The sequence below is a fragment of the Mixophyes fleayi genome, chromosome 1 (genome assembly GCF_038048845.1).
Source record: "Mixophyes fleayi isolate aMixFle1 chromosome 1, aMixFle1.hap1, whole genome shotgun sequence".
NCBI classification, from domain to species: domain Eukaryota; kingdom Metazoa; phylum Chordata; class Amphibia; order Anura; family Limnodynastidae; genus Mixophyes; species Mixophyes fleayi.
This window is the reverse complement of record NC_134402.1, coordinates 72,805,588-72,825,030: the sequence shown is the minus strand read 5'-3', so window position 1 is coordinate 72,825,030 and position 19,443 is coordinate 72,805,588. Positions and strand designations below refer to the sequence as shown.

Sequence of the window (19,443 nt, the reverse complement as noted above, 5' to 3'; positions counted from 1 at the left end):
CATCTGCTAAAGCCTATGTTAAAGTGCATAGTGTTTTTAAGCCAGGGAAACAAAAATGTAAAAAAAACACCTTTTACCTTGGTCAAGAAAAAAAAACCTGTAATCCAGGCAAAGTTATCTTCAGAAAAAAAAAATTGCCAACATGCCATTCTACACATGCAGTGGAAAGGAAAAAAATGAGGCATTCGCCTTTCTCTATGAGTGCTAGTTCTGCAACTGTCACTGAAGCATCTTCTTGTAAGATCAGTCATGACCAAGGAAGACCTTCATTTGACTCCAAAAGTGATGTCCAAATACTTTTACATGTAAAAGCCGAGCTGGAAGAAAACATTAAGGCATTACAGGAAAATGTATGTTCAGATTCAGAAATGACACAAATCCCTGAGGAGAGACATCCACGAGTGCTATGTGTAATCATGAACTTTCTGATAGTGTACCCATAAAGAAGGCCGGTTTCAGCACTTCTACAGATGTGTGCATGAGCAGCCCAAGGGGTAAATGTATCATAGTGCGGGTTGTACAAGTTGCCGGAAATCCGCGAGATGACAGCTTAAATTTAAAGCGGCGCTGCCTTGTAAAGGGAAACTTCCCTTTACAAGGCAGCGCCGCTTTAAATTTAAGCTGTTATCTCGCCGATTTCCGGCGACTTGTACAACCCGCACTATGATACATTAACCCAAAGTGTAGCCGGTGATACAGAAATTGAGGATGCCACTTTGGAATTGCAACAGAATGAGGGGGATATTTGTGTAGTTGACAAGGGTGATAATGAGGATGTTGATGAGGATGATGTAATTTGTGTAAGTCCTGCACCAGTGGCAGCAGTTCTTGCACGTGATAAGAAGATGGCTATTGTCATGCTTGGGCATAAGACCAAAGAAAACACTTCTTATGTGTGGAATTATTTCTACCCAAATCCTGACAACAGTTGTCTAGCCATTTGTAGCGTTTGTAAAGCCACAGTCAGTAGAGGTAGGATCCTTAACCATTTAGGAACCTCATCCATGTTATGCCATTTGAAGAGAGTTCATGGCAAGCTGTTGGGAAAATCGGAAACTTATGCTATAAAAATAACAACAAACTGTCCAGCATCAGCTAGGTCCCTTCTCTCAGCTAGATCCCGGCACCTGCAATCTACACCCCCAACACCTTCCTCATCAATATCCTCAGTAGCGATCGGAGTTAGTCCTGCATCCAAATTACTAAGGCTAGATGACTCATCCACTGTCCTGGATTCTTCAGAAGAATTCTTGAGCATTAATCCCACTACTGCTGCTGCTGCTGCTCGGGGTGGATCTTCATCCCAGAAGCAGACCAAGAAGAAGACTACTAGCAGTTTACAACAATTCACTGTTAAACAATTGTTTGCAGGAGGAAGCAAGTATGAAAGCTATCACCCAGTCACAAAGCACATCACAGACGCCATGGCGACTATGCTAGTATTATATCTGCATCCAATATCCACTATTAATGCAGCTGGTTTTAGACAGTTACTTGAGGTCTTGTGTCCCCATTACCAAATTATATGATGACACCATTTGACTAGAAAAGCTATTCTTCACCTCTACCAGAAGGTTCGTTAAAATGTAATTATTTGACTACAAAATGCCATTCTACCCACTGTACACTTAACCACAGATATGTGGACAAGTGGAACTGGACAAACTAAAGAATATAACAGCCTACTGGGTTGGTAATTCACCTTCACCAGCAGGGACAGCAACAGCATGTACCCAAGAACGTCAGATTTTTCAGAGGCAGGCTACTCTGTGTATCACCGGTATCACTAAGAGCCATACAGCTGACAATCTGTTACAAAAACTAAGGGATGTCATTGCAACATGGCTCATACCGCTTGAACTATCCTTTAGGATATATCATTTCTCATAATGCCACAAATATTGTGAGAGCATTACGGCTGGGTGAATTCTATCACATTCCCTGTTTTGCTCAAACAATAAACCTGGTGGTGCATAGCTTTTTTAAAGACTGACAGGGACGTGCAGGAAATGCTGTCTGTGGCCCGTAAAATATCTGGACATTTCCGGCATTCGGCAACAGCATGTAGGAGATTGCAGCAGCTACAAGAGCAATTTAATTTGCCCTGCCACCAACTGAAGCAAGAGGTGGTAACAAGGTGGACTTCCACCCAGTATATGCTTCTGAGGATAGAGGATGATAGTGAAAAGCCATCCACACTTACTCCACAAGCCATCACATTGGGAAAGGAGGGGGGGGATCCTTATCATCATCATCAACATTTATTTATATAGCGCCAGCAAATTCCGTAGCACTTTACAATTGGGAACAAGCATTAATAAAACAATACTGGGTAATACATACAGACAGAGAGGTAAGAGAACCCTACTCACAAGCTTACAATCTATGGGGGATGTATTTTACTCAAGCGCAGTGGAGAATACTATCCGTGTTGTGCAAGTGCTGAAACCATTCAAAGTAGTCACCTCGGAAATGAGTTCAGACATTGCTAGCTTGAGCCAATTGATTTCCTTAATTAGACTTTTGGAAAATCAGCTTGAGAAACTGAAGGAGGAGCTTAAACAAAGCAATTACACTAAGTATGTTGGACTTGTAGATCAAGTACTTTATTCGCTTCACCAGGATTCAACAGTTATCAAAATCTTGAAATCGGATCAGTACATTTTGGCGACTGTGCTTGATCCTAGGTGTAAGGGCTATGTCTTCTCTTTGTTTCCAACTGACCCAGATCTGAAGAGATGCACGGAGTTCCTGGAGAGCAAGCTGACAGCTCAAGTGTTACGTGACAGGACGGCATCTCCTCCTTCAGTTTCTCACTCAACTACTGCTAGGAAAAATCTTAGCTTTCCCAAGAGATCCAAGGATGGTGCAGGTGACTCAGCACAACATTTAGACATATGGTCTTGTCTACTGTAAAAAAAATTAGCAAAAATTAGTGACTCCTCTGCTGTAAACTGATCCTACTATCAACTATCAACATCCAAAGAATGGTGGAGGATTTCCATAAAAATTTTTGAACGGAATAAAGACAACAGTTTTATTAACAAAGAACAATGTTGCTTGCAGAAGTAATGTAAGCATGGATGTCTAAATAGATGTGTATATGTATTACTCAAACCTTCCACTTTGCTGCTGTTTCATCAGTATTGCAAATGTTTGTAATTTGCACTTTACATCAAAGGTAACTAACTTTATTATATTTTTTTGGGAATTGGGATTGATTTGAAGCTCAGTAATTACCTTTCTTTTTGCTGTTAATTTCATGGCTCTTTTTAGTTTGTTGTCTAGATCTGATCATGTCAGAGTGATAACAGCCAATTTTTTGGACACCTGGCTGAGGCTGATTTACTTTTCTGTAGTTTGATTTCAATCATCCTTTTAATTGCTTCTCTCTTGTATGTGTGACCACATAATTTGTTTTTTACTGGGTTCACCATATTCAACCTACCTAGGCACCCTGGATTGGTCTTTGTCTGATAAATGCATGCATCCTGGTGGGGTCAGTGCTCATTGCCATGTAGTAGCTGTAAGTCTAAGATAAGAGTCTCTTGTCTTGTGGCTGTAGGCCTACAGCACCTGGTGTTCCCAGGTGGTCTCCCATCCAAGTACTAACCAGTCCCAGCCCTGCTTAGCTTCCAAGATCAGGCTTGTTCAGGGTGGTGTGGCTGTAGGCATTTGGTTCATACTGACCTACATCTCAAAACCAGCAATGTAGGAAGTATGAACAAGAGAAAGAAAAAAAGTCCTACAGCACCTGGTGTTCCCCAGATAGTCTCCCATCCAAGTACTAACCAGGCCCGGCCCTTTTTAGCTTCCAAGATAAAACGAGATTGGGCGTGTTTAGGGTGGTGTGGCTGTAGGTATTAGGTTTATACTGACCTACATTTCTTATACATCTCAAAACCAGCAATGCAGGAAGCATAAACAAGAGAAAGAAAACAAAGGCCTACAGCACCCGGTGTTCCCAGGTGGTCTCCCATCCAAATACTAACCAGGCCTGGCCCTGCTTAGCTTCCAAGATAAAATGAGATTGGGCTTGTTCAGGGTGATTTGGCTGTAGGAATTGGATTTGTACTGACCTACATCTCTTATACATCTCAAAACCAGCAATGTAGGAAGCATGAACAAGAGAAAGGAAAAAAAAGGCCTACAGCACCTGGGGCCCGATTCATCAAGGTACGCAAACGCATACGTATCTGCGTTGCATACTTTGAGTGACGCAAACACTTACGCGAGTGAAATAAGGACCTCAAACTGCAAAAACACACCCTCCTGTGGTCCTCTACACTTAAGGGACAGAAATAAGTCATGCAAACGGTATAAAACACACCCACCTGCTGATCTTTTTAACATGGTACAAGCAACAAGCAACGGATCTCAAGCGATTGATGGTAAGCTAAGCAATGTATACGTCACGCCCACTGTGGAAGGGACGAACAATTTGTTTACACAGAGCACAACACAATGCCTGGGTCTTATTTTCAAAGGTTAGCTCTTTACTCATTAATCACTGCCAAATAACAATGATGTGGAACACTCTGAACGTTGTTTTTCCTTAGCTAGTAATTAGTGTAATACACACTTTTAACTGAAACACACATGGCCTTTCTGTGTTTTGGATTTCAAATCGCCGTATAGTACGCTAAATGCATGGATATGGCTACATTAAAAGCACATACATAATGAGTCGATAAAAATGTATGTTGTTCTAGAAATCCATCTGGTTTTTCAGGAAAATGCATAGCATACTCTTCCATAAAGGATACACACATACACAAGAGTGTATACAACCACCACACAGATTAAGGGTTTCTGTCTGGATTAGAACTCATGACTGTCTTTATGGAAAGTGGGAGAGCTACCCACTAGCCCAACCTGAGATGTGAAAAACTATAAAGAACACCAACAATACAGCATGCGTGCTACACAGACAACTAACCCCTAAGTACACTCTTCTTTATTCACACAAATTACTGACAAAATAGCAATCTAACAGGTAGCTCACTGGTTAGCACTTTGTACTCTCAACACAGCAGCCATGAGTTCAAATACCAAGCATTCCCAGAACTATTGTGTGGACTTGAATCATCATGCTAACAAGAAACAAAGGAACTTCACATAAAGGTTTTTTTTAAAATTTTGTTTTGTTATACACGCTCAACCACATTGTAAAATATGTCCTCAAATTTATACTGTATTGTAAGAAAATCATTTTTTAGGGGGAAATTTTAAAAAGCTGCAGGGCTCACACTTCACATGCACATTATTATGTGCATGCTGACACTTATTACTACGAATGTACTAAGAGCGGGGGGGGGGGGGGGGGTTGTAGGGGACAACCTCCTCGGAGTTAAATGCAACATTGCCTGCAAACCGACTTTTATCTGGATCCACGGCGTACACGTTATGTGATGTACTCGGCTTTATCTAAACACAACGCTCACCACACTCCAGTACCATGGAGCTTGGCTTCGCTTGCACTTCTGCTTTACACCACTTATGCCACTTCTGGGTACAGTTTTCATGTTCTCCTCAATGTGTGACTGTCTTTGCTCTGACACTTGAATGTCACCTTGGACTATCACTACAATGACACATGATTTGGGGAAATTGGTAACTAGCTAGGGCATTTGACCTTTTGGAATTTATCTTGCACACAGGGCCTACAGATGCCATACCTCTTACAGGGGTGGCTTGTTGGCAGAGGGCACATGTTCCTTTTGGATGACATGCAAAGAGCAAATCTAAACCTTTTCAGCTATCGAAATGATGGAGTTCTAAACCAAGCATCCTCCCTAAATGTTACTCTTTTCGGATTATTATATACTTTCTCTTTTATCCTTACACCCATGTGTTGGTTAATTAGATGAATAAAGACCCACACATCAAGGTTTTTGTTTTTAGAAACTTATCTATTTTTAAAGTGAATCAATGATTGTCAACTATTTACATAAAACAGAAGATATACCCTAAAAAAACCCAAAAAAAAACATCATTACAAAAATGAGGCCCAGTAGGCCAATTTAAATCGCAAATTGCCAATAATTTGTCCTATATGGTTGTGGAGGGCTTCCAGGTCCTCCGCAATTTGGCCCATGTGGGCCATAAGGTCTGCTGCAGTCGGTGGTGGGGGAGGCCAATTGGCAGCTTCCTCCATGGGTGCTGAAAGAAACCAAAAAAATATAAATATAAAACATGTAAACCTATTTTGTCAAACAAACAGGAATTACTAGAGATGTGTACTGTTACCTTACTTTAAAATGTTAGGCCTCTAGCTACAAAAGCATTTGGACGCACATTAGACGTTGATAAGGCTTTCGTGTAGCATTTTTATAGATGTACTATATTCTGGTGTGCCCCGGGGAGAGGGGCGTGGACAGGGTGTTCTAAACAGCATTATAGGCCCCAGGGCAAAGCACTACAGTGTGGCACTACCTACACAACCACTCACAGGAATTTTAATTAAATTGGTTTAGATTAGAATTAACAAACAATAGAATCATATACTGAAAAATTTAAAAGTCTATCGGGCCCAACTGTTCGTGTGGCCTCTGCCCTGCATGCCCATCTGTTAAGATGGCTCTGGCTGTGGTTTTCTTGTTTTCTCAAAATCACATTTGTGGGGCCGTTATGATTGAAACCAATGACATGTTTAAATATAGGGATTATTTACATTGCAATGGAAGTCCAATCTGAAAAGCCTTTCCTGTAAATACGTACTCTCTCCTAACGCCTCGTCCACTTGATTCCCCATCTGGTCATTGTCCTCCAGGGCCGGATGGGCCACGGGTTCAGGCGCCACCTCCAACTCTGACTCAGCATCACCAGAGGCGGAGGTGGAGGACTGGGGCTCAGCCGCAGAATTCTCTTCTCCCTCCTCATCTCCCTGGCCCTGCCCCTCCACCTCCGTCTCTGGGTCTGCGCCGCCATCGCCATCCCCTGCGGCCTCGACTGGCTGCTGCTGTGTTGGTGGCAGTGGCTGATCCAGCTGTGGCTCCTCCTCCTCCTCTTCCTCCACCACCACCCAGCGGCGTTGCCGCCGTTCCCAACGTGCCCAGTCTATTGGAAACAAGAAAAAAAAAAATAGGGTATTAACACATTCACCAGTTTAATAAACCTATAGAGTAACGATAATCAGGTGATCATTCATTTTTAATAAACTTCTCATTGCCAGCAGACACAAATATTACCTACTTTAAAAGTAATGAGCTAAACATTATACATGCAAAGCATTTCACATGACCCGTCACAAACATTGCTTTTTGGTCTAGGGATGTTGCATATCTCAGTGGCCTAGTGGTTAGCACTTTGGTCTCACAGTAGTGGGGTCAGGAGTTCAAGTCCTCAGCATGGATTTATCTGTGTGGAGTTTGTGTGTTCTCTCCGACAGGGCCGGTGCTAGGGTCCTTGGTGCACTGTCAAAATCAGCACCCCCGCTGCCACAGGCACACTTTAAAAATCGGTGTTACTGTGTGCTAGGCTACAGCTGACACTGTAGGGAGACATTGGGATAGTAAGTAAATCTTACACCATATAGTCAGGGCAGGATTAAGGGAAGGGAGGCCCCTGGGCTAAGGGTACTGTGAGCCCCCCCCCATGAGCTTAACTCCTTCTTTTGTTCCACTCCCTGTAGTGCTTAAGTATTACAGTGACAGCAGCCAAGTAACAGCATAACATTTTCTGTTAGGTGCCTGTCATTCTCCTTGAACAGGTGACAGTTGGAGCCGAGGGCGGGGACGCCCCTGATCCGATGAATGCTGGCGAGCCCCCCAGCTGCCTAAGGCCCCTGGGCTGCAGCCCCTTTAGCCCTATTGTTAATCCGGCTTTGCCTATAGTGTCAGTTTTCCCCTTGCAGTAACTTTGTTTTGATGCGGTCATCAAAAGTTGTTTGAAATGGAGTATAGATTTGTAGTTGGGTAATTCCTTTTCAAAGTAAAACAGTACGAATGTTTGGGGAGTGCTTTGCCTACCTGTCATTTGGATTGAAATATCTATCTTTGATTTGGTGCATGCAATTTTTGGACTCTACAACAAGTTTTGTCATGGTTGTGCACAGTTACCATTAGCCCTCTTGGTAGTGCTTCTCTTTAAAAACCACAGTGCCTGCTGGTCACAGGATGGCCATGCAGACATGGCATATTCCTAGCCTATTAGCTAGGTAGCCACACCAAACTGCTTATTGATTAGATTTATACCCAAACGCACCTTTGTGTTAACCACTATGTTTGGGGTGGGGTTTTGAATCTCACTACAGATTGTGTGTCAGTGTTCAGTACTTACTGCTTGCCAATCTGGAGTATGGTCACTCTGGTGCATGAGGAGAATGTAATCGTGCACACACACAACTTTTTTTCACGGCCCATTAGCAATGTGAATGCTAGTGCAAATTACTGAACTAATTCTTACACCCCAATCCAATATGAACATTTGAGTTCACATCCAGAATACTTGTACCCCTGAATTTGAAGGCCACAAAATACACAATATGACAGGTGTGTGCAAGCTAAAAACCTGTGTTTTCACACACATTTTACTAGGCTTTAAAGTGTGTATATGTGTTCTGCTACAAAGGAACATTGCATGACTGCACCAATACACAATATAGTTAAAGTGTAACATATGAAAAATAGCATATGAAGCCGGCCAACAGTGCTGTCCAAAAAGTAAATACAAAATTACGTGGAGACCAACTCCAACAGATGCTGAACTTGCATTTGACGCAAAGACCTTGGCCTTGAATATGTGGACTTTGTGTGTAGCATTTGTCTGTGGCCACAATTCCAAATAAAGCTGCGTTTGAGTTGCAAGTGTTTTTGGGCCAGTTGGCTTCAACAGGTCATAGTCTAGGAAGTGTGGCAGCCAATGCCATCAACATTTAAGAAACACTTTGACAGAGGTGTTTTGCTAATCTCTATAAGTGCACAGACCATGTTGAACGTGCACAATACCACATTCTAAAACATGGCACAACCAAAGACTATACTAAATACACAAATATCTCTAATATTAAAGGTAAAAACCACTACATATAGTGTAATTTCAGGGGAAGGGTAGTATGTGGCTAAGGGTGAAATAACCAAACATGCCATCAATATATTGGACAAGTAGACATGTGCCTAAACGTGCCCCAAAGGACTATGTATGGATTCTTGTGTATGACAATACAAAGAACAGCAGTGTAGAAGTCAGCAGATACTTGATTGGGACTGTTTTTTGACACTATTGCAAGGTCAGATTTATTGTTAACAAACATGAATCTATAGTCGTAGCAGAAAACATAGCAAATAAGACAGTGGTCTGTTTGCAAAAGTTACTTGCATCAAGAGTAGACAATCTGGGTAAAGTCAATAAACATAAGCAGCCTAGGAACATTGGAGAAATACTTCAACGCGAACTGCTGAACTCCAAAAGGCACACCAGCTTGGCCTGTTGAATGTAAAAACAAACAATTACTCCAGCAAGATTAGCTCACATAAAACGTTAAAGAATGTTCTTAGTATGTGCCTTGGTGCACACAGGGCCGCCATCAGGGGGGTACTGTTGTACCGGGCCCGGGCTCACCAGGGGGCGCGGTACAGCAGCGCAGCACAGACTTACCTGGGGCCCGCTGGTCTCCGCTACTCTGTCTTCAACCTGGCTGTCACCATGACAGCCAGGCACCAGGATGCGATCACAGGGGTGGAGGATTCATTCCCCCTGCGATCGCATCCTGGTGCCTGGCTGTCACGGTGACAGCCAGGCTGAAGACAGAGTAGCGGAGACCAGCGGGCCCCAGGTAAGTATGTGTTGCTGTTGCTCATGCTGGGGCGCTCATCGGGGGTGGGGGGGCGTACTGGGCCCCATGATTTCTGAAGGCGGCCCTGGGTGCACATGAAGGTGTCCCCTGTAATGTAACCTGGAAAGTGTCTTGTAAGGTTGAACACATTGTTCTCTGTAATCATGCCTTGTGAATATTATATACCTTGATTTAGCTGTGTGTTTGGCATCATTTGTGCCTTGAAAGTCCCTCCACAAAATAAAGAGAAAAAATGTGCAAAAAATGCCTATTGTCCACAAGCCAGTGCATCAAATGACCCTCACAAATGTACAGTTTTTGTGACACTAAAATTTCATGCAGCACCAACACTTTTACTCTTACATGTTATTCAAAACACTATAGATACTTTCATTCTTCCACTGCATTCCCCATGGGCACATCCTCCCAAACGTTGTGACATCTGGTATTCCATATTAATCTATAACATTTGAACCCTTATCTAAGAGTGCTTTAGTATATGTTTTGGTGTGTAATATGGCATGTTGAACAGTGTGGTCAGCTACAACAGAGAAAGGTCCAAATGACTTGATTGCAAAGACATAGGAAATGTTTACTGGCAAAAGTAAAAAAGCCTAAGTGGCCAAAATAACCTTAGAGAAAAAACAATAATTTGAAGTGCTAGCAATATTATTATACTTTTGGTTTGTATTAATATACAAGGATACATTTCAATATGCTGACATTTTTACTCTGTATGTACCAAATCTGTATGTGTTTAATATTTCTAAGTATTGCCCTTTTTAACAAAGTTTTAAGAAAAACATCTTATGATAGAAGTAGGTGGTCAAATTTTAGTTCTATTACATGTTCTTGACATAGTTTCATCACTTGTACATTGGCGTAGCAGTTAGCTAATCTATCTTGCAACTGTGCAAGCCTGAGTTCAACTCCTCACCAATGCTCTTGTCTCTGAGGGATCATTAATATCCTTGCCATATTTGTGTTGATGTTAAAAGTGTTCCTGGGGTCATATTACACTCTGGTTAAAGTTGCATAAATCATGAGTATAATTCACAAAAATGTTATATTATTTCTATTAATAGTGGTTTTTAATGCAAACGCACCATCAACAACTGTCACATTAGCCATTTCACATTGAGAGTAATTATAATGGTGGTTGTTGTGATTCTAAAGAGATTTAAAATCAATATTTATGGCAAAGTTGAATGTAAGTGGTAGAATTAAAATAAAAAAAACTTTTTACCATGCACTCAGCACTCCATTCCGGCAGCCAGAATGAATGGGGAAAGCAGTGTGCACTCCATTCCGGCAGCCAGAATGAATTGGGAATGCAGTCTGCACTCCATTCCGGCAGCCGGAATGGATAGGGAGTGATAGTAGAGAAGATATAAATACCAAGATATATATACCAAGACATACCTAGCATACCAAACTGCAGTGTAGAGGCCTATAAAAGCCAGGCCTCTTTACTGAAGACCCAATAAGCAGCAGAGGGCGCTATATGAAGCTAACTAATTCCACCGTCCCGGCAGTTCCGATTTTAACCCAACAAAACACAACCCAACACAGAGAATGGCGCTGATAGAAACCATTAATTTATTGCTCCTGAGGAAGTCCCGTTGCACTGGGACGAAACGCGTTGAGCTATGGTTTCTACCAGCGCCATTCTCTGTACCTCATGCGAGTTACTATTGTGCTATCTTTTTTAATAAATTGTGACTACATCTTTTATATTGTATCCTTCCTTGTCAATCTTATGCATTACCGCCATTGGATGAGGTTATGACAGAGGAATTGTTTGATTGCTCTGATATGAGTATGTCACTCACAATCTGAGAAAGTCTGTGACCTTCTGACAATCTGGTACGCAGACAATATATATCTTCTACATCTAGATGTGCACCCTAAACTTTTGTGCTATGTAATTCACTTTTTTGGGTCCATTATCTGATCCATTACACTTATTTCTGGTGGAGGATTATCTCACACATGGTGTAGTTTATTATACAAAAATACTACACTATATTTGCTCTTGTTCTGTTTTTTCTGCATTGTCGCTACATTTGATGGAGATTGGGAGGGATTACCTCTGAAGAGGAACCTCTATTCTACCAACTGATTTTTGACTACATACTCACGGTACGCAGTTTATTACTTCTTTCCATTATACATATGATATTACACATTGGGGCGCCCTACCTGTTCTTCTGTTGCATATATATATATATATGTATGTATTCAAATATTCAAACTAAAAAATGTCTGTATTGATATGTGTTTGTTTTGCATACTTGGTTGTGTTTTTTATACGCAAAGTATGCTTCTAAATCCGTTTTTTAGTTGTTTTAGCTAGCTGATTTGGACTTAAACATGACCCTGGTCTTCCTTAACTTTTCTCAAGGATTTGAGGCATGAGTGATGTCAGTTTCCCTTAACTGCACAGAGGTAACGCCTACTGGGCCCGATTCATCAAGGTACGCAAACTCAAACGTATGCGGATAATCTGCTAGTCGTCTCTGCGCATGCGCAAAAACGGGACTTGAGAAGCGTAAAACACCACATACGCTGCTAAAACAGAGCAGATATGGCACTTAAAGGCAACTCAAATGCAAACTCCAACGCAAATACATTTGAGATGACGGCTGACCACTTAAGAAGAAAGGGGTGGGAATGGGAGGAGAGTGGGCGCAGACTGGGCGGAGATGAGAGATCACTTGAGTAAAGTAGGGGTTCTGCTTTTTAACTTAACAGTAGGTGTTCCCTCTGCACAGTAAAGGGAAACTGACTTTCATGCCTCAAATCCTTGATAAAAGTTAAGGAAGCCCAGGGTCATGTTTAAGTCCAAATCAGCTAGCTAAAACAACTATTAAAACGCCTTTAAAAGCATCTTTTCTGTTTAAAAAGCAAAATGAAATATGCACAACATACATATCAATACAGACAGTTTTTACAATTTTTTTTTTTTAAAAACAACATTTATTTGGATTTATATATATGCAGGGCCGGATTAAGGGAATGGAGGCCCCTGGGCTAAGTGGGCCTCCATTCCCACGTGAGGCCCCCAATGTGAGCCGCCCGCCGCCCTCCGTGAGGCCCCCCCCAAGCACTTACCTGTCAGTGCAGTCCTCCTTCCGCGGCGCGCTGTAAGCTCCTTACTGAGGAGATCTCGCAAGAGTTCATGAACTCTCGCGAGATCTCCTCAGTAAGCAGATTACTGAGCGGCGCCTTGGACGGAGGACTGCACTGACAGTGCTCAGCAACATTGATCGGGATGGGGGCGCCCCCGCACCAATCAATAATGCTGCTGAGGACTTTGAAGGGCCCCCTGGATGTCCGAGGCCCCTTGGCTATAGCCAAGTTAGTCCTAGGGTTGATCCGGCCCTGTATATATATTACAAATGTTTCATTAGTATGTTTGTGTAAAATAAGCCTTTTTTCCTTACAGACACCTTTATAATAAATGCCACTGGCAAGTGCAAAATGTTTGATGTTATTTTGGCCCTTTGGCCTCAATCCGCCGGAATTAGGTAGCTTAATATAGCGCCCTCTGCTGTTTACTGGGTCTTCAGTAAAGAAGCCTGGCTTTTATAGGCCTGTACACTGCAGTTTGGTAAGCTAGGTAAATATCTTCTCTGCATTATGGGGATCAACTTTAATACATATTTCCATAGATTATATATATATATATTGGACATTACAGGTATCTGTTGAAACACTTCATGTATGCAGGAATGGCTCTCAGTACATTCCCCATTCATTCCAGTTGCCGGATTGGAGTGCACAGTGCATTACACAGCCGGAATGGTTGACTGAGTGCATCCCCCATCCATTCCGGCTGCCGGAATGGTTGGCTGAGTGCATCCCCCATCCATTCCGGCTGCCGGAATGGTTGGCTGAGTGCATCCCCCATCCATTCCGGCTGCCGGAATGGAGTGCACATTGTATGGTTAAAATATTTTTTTTTAAAAAAAAATGAACAAACAATCTACTTTGGCTTAAATATTTATTTAAAATCTCTTTCAATTCTCAACAACTACCATTATCATTAGTCTCAATGATACATGGCTGATTTGACAGTTGTTGATGGTGCGTTTGCAATAAAAACTACTAATAATATACATATAATAACTCTCCACTATATTTACACTTTTAACAGTAACACAAACATTGTAAGGATATTAATGATCCCTCAGAGACAAGAGAATTGGTGAGGAGTCAAACACACGTTTTCAAGGTGGATTGTCTAACTGCTACGCCACTGTACAAGTGGTGAAAACAAGATGAAAAGGGAATAGAATACAAATTAAAGCTGAGCAGCAACTTCTATCATAAGTTGGTTTCCTTAAAACATGGAGAAAAATGTCAATAATTGGAAATATTATACACAGAAAATATTGGTCCATGCAGAGTCAAATTGTCTGCATATTGAAATGTATCCTTGTATATTAATACAAACCAAAAGTATATTAATATTGCATTTCTACTTTTTGGTTTTGATGAACTTCTGCCAGTAGAGATTTCCTATGTCTTTGCAATCAAGTCTTTTGGAACAACTGCTTTGCTGTGTTGTAGCTGATCACACTGTTCAACATGGCATATAGCCAGATTACACACCAAAACATATACTAAAGCACTCTTAGATAAGTCACAGAGTGGAATACATACACTCAAACATGGAAATATACAGAGGTAAGCCACATACACTCATCATTCAGGGGGTCAAACTCATTACCTTGTCCTTGCAAGCTCATTTCTTTATCCACTAAGGTATACTTCAGATTGAAACACCCACACCAAACTGCACATTAACTATTTGCACACAAAAAAGTCCTGGAACATAATTAATTGAACACTTGAACACACCTTCTTAGTAACAGACTTAGGGTGTTTGCAAAATCAATAAAGCAATGTCTAGTCTAATGCATATCAGATGAGTGTACAATAAGAAAGAAACACAAAATTACTTTAATCAGTAGAGAATGAAAAGAGACTTAGGGCTAGATTTACTAAGCTGCGGGTTTGAAAAAGTGGGGATGTTGCCTATAGCAACCAATCAGATTCTAGCTATCATTTTGTAGAAGGTACTAAATAAATGAAAGCTAGAATCTGATTGGTTGCTATAGACAACATCCCCACTTTTTCAAAAACGCAGTTTAGTAAATCTAGCCCTTAGTCACAACCACCGTTGCATAGATCCAGCATCAGATCTCGTCAGCTGATACCTGGCCCATACACCTGCATATACTTGGCTCATTACAATCCCCTATAAAAGACATCCTCATACACACTAAAAGTTTGTTAGAAATCAATAGGTTGTACTGTCTTTTGCTGCTGGTGATTTACTTAGTTGCATTTTATTTGTTTTGAGTTTTATTTAAAGTTACTGTGTTATAGGCACATGTTACACAACAACAGGGCATTTTTTTCCAGATGTAATGTGCATTTTAATGTGTTATTTGACTATTGATTTGTGTTAAAGGACCTGTGGTAGCGCCTTACATGCGCACGCTATCCTCTTATTCTGTTCTTGGATACACTCGCTATAAAACTAGCACTTTTATGCACTTTTCCTTACACCGTGTTGCCTTACTCAGTCTTTTGACCACACTAAATAACACAAGTTTTACAGAACTATTTATCCAATATTCACTGTATCTCAGCAATACTTCACAGTATATATCCGTTATAAATAATCAATACTTACAACATATGTATATATTTAAATCAAAGTATTTTACTGTTAGTACAGAAAAGCTTGTATTCACAAATCACACATATATATCGTAACGTTGTTCAACATAACATAGTATATCAATATAACATTAACCCTAGGTTCACCACCGTTATTCCTTACACTAGCCTAACTTTAAACATGTATCCTTAATAAGAATCAGTATTTATAATATTGATTTAACTATCACAGATATCAGACAATAGCTACTCAATTATATGAACATAAATAGTTAAATCCACATTACAAATACACATATAGCTCTATGGATATATATATATATATATATGGATATATATATATATATATATATATATATATATATATATATATATATATATATGATACTTGTCAAGTCCTTGTTACCTCGGTCCGATTCTTATCTGCAGTGTAAGGAACATGGATGGAATCCTTTCTCGTATCTTAGTGTAATATATATATATATATGTATATATATCGTAGTGTGTTATAATCATATGGATCTTTTCTGCAGTGTAGTGTATCCCTATTTGTATAATGTTCCTAGTGTAATGTAGAGCTCTTTGTCAAGGGGCAGCAGGCATCCAGAGAGAAAGGGGAGTCCCGGGTCTGGACTTTTATAGTCCAGACCTGGTAACTCCCAGCAGCAGCGTGTGTGGTCATTCACCACAATCATGTGCAGCTTCTTGTGTCCAGGGGTGATGATGTCATCACCCCTGTCTGTGTTCCCCACTGTGTATGTGTCCAACAGTAAAAAGCCAGTGACCCTCCCAGTGTCCCAACACCCTCCTTTGTCTATAGTCAGTTTCAGATAACAGCTTTGAAACCTGAGTTGTGTGTGGGGTTTAACAAACACATGCAAAATAGCTAATTTTGCCATGTGGCTGGGAGGATGGGAGATACTTTGAACAATGCATGAAATTGCTTGAGAGAATCATATCATAGGAGAAGATTCTTCAACAAATTGTAACTGTTTTTTAGGGGTGTGGTGTTGTGAAGCTTTTCAATCTTATACCTATTATTTAAACTCTTATGTGGTATAGCAAAATTTCCATGGTGCACGTTTATTCAACAGATCATCAGCCCTCAGGAAAATGTGGAGCCTGGACACCTCACATTCAACATTGATTTGCAAGGTAAAAAAAACAATCAAATATGGTTTGTCACTCTTATGGTAATATCTGTCAGTCCACACAAACTATTGTATTGGGATGAATGTAAAGCCCTTTTTCTTTTTAAGAAACAAATACAAATGTTGGGGCCAGATACTTGTGAGGGAATCAAAAGTGTACCTTTGATTTCTGCAAAATAAAAATGCTGCTGGAAGGCCTGTCTGGAGTTGTGGAGCTTATCAGATGTGCCTTTTATAGGCAGAACAGTTTGAACCATAATGTTGATGATTGTTTGGTAAAGATTGCTGTGTTTATAACAAAACTAAAGGCTTTCCTTTGTGTACTAACAGGCCTTAGCTGGGACATGTCTGGCTCACCTGAAAAGAATCATTAATCAAGGTGGATTGCAAGTGTACATTGCATCCAGAAGGAAACTGACATGGACTTGTAGCCTTTTTCAGCTTGTAAGTATATAGTTATGGTCCTATTATGTCATTTGTGGACTTGTATTACAGTTAAGATAACATATTTTAGATTTGAATGCTTGAAAGTACAGGTGTGCACAAAGAACACAGGCAAATAATTTGTTACTTTAAATTGGCCCAAGTTTGTTGGCTTTCTATCTGATATTTGAAACTGAAAGAAGACAGGCATTATGGGTTCCTGCATGAGCTGCCTTGCAACACTTCTAAGCAACGCTTAGAAAGGAGTTGTTATATATTTTTTTATGTTTCTGTTGCTTACTGTAAATGTGTTACTCCAAATTATTATGTAGAATGTTTTTGGAGATACTCATTCAATTGTAACTCTCTGCTGCTTTGGACACTGATTAACACCCTATACATCCTTCACTACATTGTCCATCTAGACACAGGTCTCTTCTGGGTCACTTGCTACCTATATAACTGCTCCTGTACTATAGGCACCTGTTGCAAAATCTCCCTTCCAATATCACTCTCTATTGAGGTCTGCCAAGAAATAATTTGTGTACAAATGATATAGATTAATATGGAACACCAGATGTCACAACTTTTGGGATTATGTGCCCATGGGGAATGCAGTGGATGAATGAAAGTATCTATAGTGTTTTGAATAATATGTAAGAGTAAAGTGTTGGTGCTGGTTGAAATTTTAGTGTAACAAAAACAGTACATTTGTGAGGGTCATTTGGTGTTCTGGCTTGTGGACAATTGGCAATTTGCACATTTTGTAACTATATTTTGTGGGGGGACTTTCAAGGCACAAATGATGCAAAACACACAGCTAATTCAAGCTATAGGAAAAACTCACAAGGCAGTATTAGAGAGTAATGTGTTGAACCTTACAAGACACTTTCCAGGTTACATTACAGGGGACACATTCATGTGCACCAAGGCATATACTAAGTACATTCTTTAACGTTTTATGTGAGCTAATCTTGCTGAAGTAATGTTTTGTTTTTACATTCAACAGGCCAAGCTGGTGTGCCTTTTGAAGTTCAGCAGTCTGTGTGTCACTACACGTTGAAGTATTTCTCCAATGCTCCTAGGCTGCTTATGTTTCTTGACTTTGCCCAGATTGTCTACTCTTGATGCAAGTAACTTTGGCACACAGACTACTGTCTTATTTGCTATGTATTGTGCTGCAACTATTGATTCATGTTTGTTAACAATAAATGTGACCATGCATTAGTGTCATCAAGCAGTCCCAATCCAGTATCTGCTGCCTACTACACTGCTGTTCTTTGCATTGTCATACACAAGAATCCATACATAGTCATTTGGGGCATGTTTAGGCACATGTCTACTTGTCCAATATATTGAGGGCATGTTTGTTTTTTGGGGCCTTAGCCCCATAATGGCCTTCCCCTGAATTCACACTATATGTAGTGGTTTTAACCTTTAATATTAGAGATATTTGTGTATTTAGTATAGTCTTTGGTTGTGCCACGTTTTAGAATGTGGCATTGTGCACGTTCAACATGGTCTGTGCACTTATAGAGATTAGCAAAACACCTCTGTCAAAGTGTTTCTAAAATGTTGATGGCATTGACTGGCACACTTCCTAGGCTAGGACCTGTTAAAGCCAACAGGGCCAAAAACACTTGCAACTTAGCTTTGTTTGGAATTTTGGCCACAGACAAATGCTGCACACAAAGTCCACATATTCAAGGCCAAGGTCGTTGAGTCAGATGCAAGTTAGGCATCTGTTGGAGTTGGTCTCAACATATTTTTGAATGTCCCTTTTGGACAGCACTGTTGAGCGCCCTCATACGCTATTTATCATATGTTACACTTTCACTATATTGTGTATTGGTGCAGTCATGCAATGTTCCTTTGCAGCAGCACACATATACACATTTTGAAGCCTAGTAAAATGTGTGTGAAATCTCAGGTTTTTAGTTTGCACACACCCAGGGCCTGATCAACCACTAGGCTGACCAGGCTGCAGCCTGGGGCGCTGGGTCCCGGGGGGCGCGGCACTGTGGGTATTTTTTTTTTTTTTCAATTTTTTTTTTGTTTTCATTCATTTTTTTTTCGGGGTGGGGGAGGGAGGGGGGGGGGCGCTGCGGGGGGTGGAGGGCTCGACGATCAAAAGCATTGGTGGTCAGTGGTTAGCAACACACAGCTAATCGCCAGGCTGCCTGTTGCTGTGCAGCAGACAGGAAGCAGGACGTCTTCACTTCCTATCTGCTGATCTGAGGAGAGGAGCGACGCTGGCACAACTACAGGTAAGTGAAGGGGGGAACTGCCCTGCATATCTATAGGGAGAGGGGGAACTGCCCTGCATATCTATAGGGAGGGGGGGAACTGCCCTGCATATCTATAGGGAGGGGGGGGGGAACTGCCCTGCATATCTATAGG

The 19,443-nt window shown here is 41.0% G+C and overlaps 3 pseudogenes; all 3 read right to left on the bottom strand.

The window, feature by feature from the left end:
• Window positions 1-3,564: 3,564 nt before the first annotated feature.
• Window positions 3,565-3,673, bottom strand: LOC142136085 (5S ribosomal RNA; annotated as a pseudogene).
• Window positions 3,674-3,742: 69 nt separating this feature from the next.
• LOC142135316 (5S ribosomal RNA) lies at window positions 3,743-3,862 on the bottom strand (annotated as a pseudogene).
• An 81-nt stretch (window positions 3,863-3,943) lies between these two features.
• LOC142132825 (5S ribosomal RNA) lies at window positions 3,944-4,062 on the bottom strand (annotated as a pseudogene).
• Between the last annotated feature and the right edge of the window lie 15,381 nt (window positions 4,063-19,443).